This window comes from Tenrec ecaudatus, chromosome 3, assembly GCF_050624435.1.
Source record: "Tenrec ecaudatus isolate mTenEca1 chromosome 3, mTenEca1.hap1, whole genome shotgun sequence".
Lineage (NCBI taxonomy): Eukaryota > Metazoa > Chordata > Mammalia > Afrosoricida > Tenrecidae > Tenrec > Tenrec ecaudatus.
The window spans coordinates 96,465,644-96,471,767 of record NC_134532.1 but is presented as its reverse complement, the minus strand read 5'-3'; positions in this window follow the sequence as shown (position 1 = coordinate 96,471,767).

Below are 6,124 nucleotides of genomic sequence, written 5' to 3'. Positions count from 1 at the left end.
CTCACTTTTCATAAGTTCTTATAAGTAGATATTGGGACACTATCCAGGTGGACATTTTATAACTTTTTAAAATGTATTTTTCTCCACTGGCTCTCCCCAAAGGGCTCTACAAATGAAAATGCCATTTCCCCAAACCTTACTGAGACTGGGTATTACCACCGAAAGTTTGTGACAAATAATTGGTGAAAACGTTTGTCATCTTTTTGAGTCTTTCTTAGATTACTAGCAAGAAACAAAGAGTGTTTTTTCTTTGTTTTAAAAAATATATATCTGTAAAGCATCTACCAGTAGATTTTCTTTTGATTTTTTGAGTTATGTTTAGAAAGGCCTTCCCCACACCAAGATTTTGCCACATTTTTCTATACAAGTTCCAGTCTGAATTCATATTTCACATTCCAATACCCTCCACCTGGAATTTACTTTTATAGATGACATGAACCTTTCTTTCTTTCTGTTGAAGACAGATACTTTGACCAGCAGACTAGAAGAGCTCCATATTTGTGCCCATTCCAAAGAAAGGTGACCCAGCAGAATGCTCAAACGATAGAACAATATTGATAGTACACACAAGTAATATTTGCTTAACATCATCCAACAATGGTTGCAGCAGCACATTGACAGCTGCCAGAGGTTCAGGCCAGACTCAGAAGGGGATGTGGAACAAGGGATACCATTGCTGACGTCAGATCAATCTTGGCCCAAATCAGAGAATGCCAGAATGATGTTTACTTATGTTTTATTGACTATCCAAAGTCATTCGACTGTGTGGACCATAATAAATATGGATAACGTTAAGAAGAATGGGAATTACAGAACACTTCAATGTGCTCATTTGGAACTTGTATATGGATCAAGAGGCAGTTGTGCAATAGAAAAAGGAAATATTTCATGTTTGAAAGTCAGGAATGGTAATGTGTAAAGGTTGTGTCTTCTCGCCATACTTACTCAATCTATATATACTGAGCAAATCATCAGAGAAGCTGGATTATATGAAGAAGAGTATGGCATCAGGATCAGAGGAAGGCTTATTAGCAACCTGTGGTATGCAGATGACACAACATTGCTTGCTGAAAGTAAGGAGGAATTGAACCACTTGTTGATGTAGATGAAGGACTGTGGTCTTTAGTATAGATTACAACTCAATATAAAGAAGAACAAGATCCTCACAACTTGACCAAAGGTAGTATGATAAATGGAGCAAAGGTTGTAGTTGTCAAGGGTTTTGTCTTGCTTGGATCCACAATCAATTATCATGGAAGCAGCAGTCAAGCAATCAAAAGATGTATTGTTTTAGGTGAATCTGCTGCGCAGCCCTCTTTAGAGTGCACAAGAGCAAGGATGTCCCTTTGAGGACTAAGGTGTGCCTGACCCAAGCCATGGTCTTCTTCATTGCATCATATGCATGCGAAAGTTGGACACTAAATAAGAAAGACCATAGAAGAATAGATGCATTTGAATTGTGGTGCTGGAGAAGAATATTGAAAGTACCATGGACTGCAAATAGGACAAACATCTCTATTGGAAGAAGTAAGGTCAGAGAGCTCCTTAGAGGAAAGAATTGCTAGACTTTATCTTATGTACTTTTGGACACACTGTCAGGAGAGACCAGTCCTGGAGAAGGCCATCATGTTTGGTCAAGTAGAGGGGCGGCAGAAAAGAGGAAGACCCTTGATGAGATGGATTGACACAGTGCTGCATCAATGGGCTCAGGCATAGGATCAATTGTGAAGATGGCGCAGGACTGAATAGTGTTTCATTCTATTGTGCTAAGGATCTCAATAGGTCAGAGCCGATTTGTTGACACCTTACAACAGCATTTTGAATTTGTTTGATGATAGGAGCCTTTTCCACATCATTATCCATTTTCCCAATATCTTTATAGGGTTTTCATGGCCCACACCGGTACATCTTAGCAATGAGAAGAACACAAAGTAGCAGAATGAGAGGCAGCATGTTCTCAGATGCAAAGAATCATTTCTATGCCTTTCTGAAGATGGGTTCAGACTGCTCCGTGTTCTGACCATTTTTTTCCTACCACCACAGCACCACATTCAATTTTTTAAAAATCAGTAGAATTTTGTGACACTGTTCATACAAAGGCAGCAGTCACTTTTAAAAAAGGTCTTCTGGTGTAATATTGAAAGCTACTTCTTCATAAGGATCATCAAAGCTTTACTCTGTAAAACCTACAAGATGTCTACCTTCTTTTAACCTGTAGGTGGCGAACTTCCACTTCTGTCAAATTTTTGACTGGTCTGTGACAGTCCACAAAATGAAGGGTGAGACTATTTTAATTGTATTAGCATATATCCATAGCAAAAAAACAGCAAAAGAGCAAAAAACTACTACCCCAAGTAGTTCTTTCTTTCTGTTTTTTCTGAAATAATCTGCAATTCATTGAGTCCCAGCTCTGCTATTAACGAACTAAGGATCTAACTAACTGTGGCTTGGGAAAGTTATTCCAATTTTCGTGGCCTCTGTTATCTCACCTTAAATCACAGAGTTGAGCAAAGTTACCTCCATTATATTTCCCAGCTCTTAAATTTGGTGGATCTTGTTACCATTTTAAAATCTGTGACATATTTTGAGTGATAGTGAAACTCATTAAGAGGGGTCAAAAATGTCAAATAATTGATTCTTAAAAGAAGGGAAGAAGGGTGTGGTGAGTGGATGGCACCATGAACAGGGGAACAACTAGGAAAGCAGAACCAGCATCTAGGAGAGGGTAGAGATCCTGTGAGTATTAGAGCAACACCAAGCTAGTGGAGAGGAAGCACTAAGAGGTAGAAGAAAGGGTAAGTGATGGCGGGGCAGGAGGAGACAAAAGGAAACAGAGAAGCTCTAGGAAGAAAAAGAATAGATAGGGAGATTAACAGAGGTGTGCACTTATGCAAATACATTAATCCATAACAATAATGGTATTGGCCTATGTACATATATTTATAAGGCAATACACTGAAGCTGCAGACAGGCCTTGGCTCATACCTTCCCACAATACAAGAACACTTTGTTCTAGTAAATTGGCATTCTGTGATGCTCACACTCCCCACCCCCCTACACGATTGCTGAAGACAAAATGGGTACATAAGTAGATGTGGTAAAGACAGAGGATGATGCCTGGCTATTGAAAGATACAGTGTCTGGGGTCTTAAAGGCTTGATTGAAGTTAAACAAGCGGCATCCAACAGTGAAGCAACAAGCCAACGTGGAAGAAGCACACCAACCGGTACGATCATGAGATGTCACTAAGACTAGGCAACGGGCAACAGAAGACTCACAACAAACAATAAACAAACAAAAATGCATTGGTGAGAGTGGAGGTGGGTTGGAGCAGCGACCCAAAGCCCATCTGTTGACAATGGAACATCCCCCCACAGAGGGGTCACAGGGAACGGTTGAGTGAATCAGGGTACAGTAAAGCACTAATGGGTCACGCAATACACCTCTGTTCTCTGGAGGCCTCCTCACCCCTGACTATCATGACCCCAGTGCTGCTTCCCACTCTAGACCAGACGGGAGCATGTACATAGGTACCGGCAAGAGATAAAACTCAACACATGGGACTCAGGAACAGGAATGGGAATAGAGATAACAAAAGGGGAGGGGGGAGGGGGAAAGGTGGAGAGGGGAAGGGACTACTGATCACAATGAATTGCACTTGATTACACACCCCCATCCAGGGGCAAAGAACAACAGAAACTAGAGGGGAAGGGAGACAGTGGTCGGTGTGAGATTTTAAAATAATTAACAGTCTACAATCTATCAAGAGGCTAAGAGGAGTAGGGGCCGGGGAGGAGGGAGGGAAAGAAAGAGGAGCTGATCCCAAGGGCTCAATGGAATCTAAATGTCTAGAAAAGAACAATGGAATATATGTACGAATATGTTGGATACAATTGATATATGGATTGTAATAAGAGTTGTAAGAGCCCCCAATAAAATGATTTTTAAAGAAAAAGACTTATTACAAACCAAAATAATTCAATAGAAAACAAAGTAGCCATTGTTTTCTATGTATTTTCTTATACCTATGGTTTTGCAGTCATCAGTAATTTATAATATGCTCATAAGTAAAATATAAACCATAAATTGAATAAAAAGCAGAATATAAATGTAAAACTTGGGAACCAAGATTAACACATATTTTGTGATGGGTGATAGGTTAATAGCTATTAAAATATTATTGGATAGCAGATATATACTTCCCTATAACAAAAATAACGTTTTCAAATATGGCAAATGATAAAAATCTTACTATTTTAAATAGGTAACTATGTAAAATCCACATAAAAATTCACAGGGCTAGTTCTACCCTGTCCAGTAGGGTCACTATCAGCTTGATGGCAGTGAGAGCCACTCTGAGGGAGAAAGACAAAGCTTCCCTCCCCCCCCCACCCCCCAGCAATGAGTTGCAGTCTCAGAAACCGGCAGGGGCATCTCTACCCTGTGCTGTCGGGCCACCTTGAGCCGCCATTGATTCCTGGGTAGTAAGTTTGTTTATTCGTTTTGTTTGTTTGTTGCTCCCAAGGAGTGGCTGGTGGTTTCAAACTGCTGACCTTGCAGATCACAGCTCAAGGTGTAACCACTAGCCACTGGGGAACCACTTGGATACTTTTAAAAGTTCATTGCTCACAGACTACAAGGTGGAGGAGTTTTAGCCTGGGGGAAGGGGAAGGCAGTATACAAGACGGAGAGAGATTAGGAGATGTCGAAGGTGGGGAAGACCCTGGAAGGACTGTAAGAGTTAATGACAACAGAGGCAAATTCTGTTGTGTACACGATCCTGCACCAGTGGGCGTCTATGAGTACACCTGTGAACAGAGATGCAGCCTGCACAGGTGTGGGGTGAGTGGGAGTATACCCACAGAGATATACATAGAGGTTTGACAGAAGATGTTTTTATATGTGTACTTACCTTTGGGGCAAATGTACCCGTATATCCACTTTTACTTCATTCATTGTTGTTGAGAATGTACACAGAAACACATACACCATTGCAACAATTTCTGTGTACCATTTAGTGAGACTGATTGCATTCTTCTTGTTATGCAGTTGTTCTACATGGCTTGTCTGAGCTGTCCTTCCCCATTCACACAAATCCACTGTCCCTAGGTGTTCTATCCGATCTCCTTGACTAGCTCAGCTAAACCACTCCTTGGACCCAGGAAGACTGCAGGAAATATTTTTGGTGTAAAATGTAAAGTTTATCTCCATATCACGGTTTCAGGGGTCCATGGGTGTAATCTTTATGAAAGTAAGTGGGCACACCTTTCCCCCACAGAACATCTAGTTGATCCAAACTACAGACCTCTCCGTTGGTAGCTGAGAACTGAACCACAGAGCCAGCATGAATCCTTGAATAAACGACAGACTTTGCTTAAGACTTTTGATTATTGAAGCAGTATCAGTACTAGCTGAACAATTGTGACAAGTGTACCGTACTAACTTAAGATGTTAATAATAAGGAAAATTTAAAAACCAAGCAAAACTCATTGCCTCCAAGTACATTTCCTTCATAGTAAGTCTATAGGACAGGGTAGAACTGCCCCTGTGGGTTTCTGAGACTGTAACTCTTTACGGAAATAGACAGCCCCATCTTTCTCTTGAGAAGGGGCAGATGGCAGCCCCCAGTGTAACCCACTATGCCACTAGAGCTTTGGCAATTCACTTTATCATCTTCTATTCGAAAATGAAAAGATTATTCCAAATTAAACATTTACTAGTGTGTTCAGACTATCATTTAATGTACGACATGTAGTGTGAGTGAAGAACACTGCAATAGACTTTGAACTGCCCAAAGAACAAACAAGCCATCTTGGTGGAAGCGCACAGATTGCTTCCTTAGAATCAAAGCAAATGAGACTTCTTTTTGCTTATATTAGACATGTCTTCAGATGTGGTCGTTACATAATTACATGTCAACTTGATCAATAGAGTGAAGGGGTGGAGTCTAGCCTGCCAATCAGGTCACAGCCCGATAATGCCTCCTTGTGGGCGTGGCCTTATAATGAAGATCCTGGAAACTTCTTCTCTCCCCGGAGGTGGGCCACTCTCTCTCTCTCTCTCTCTCTCTCTCTCTCTGCTTCACTTTTCTGTGGAGGAGACACACTCAGGAACTGGAGGAGCC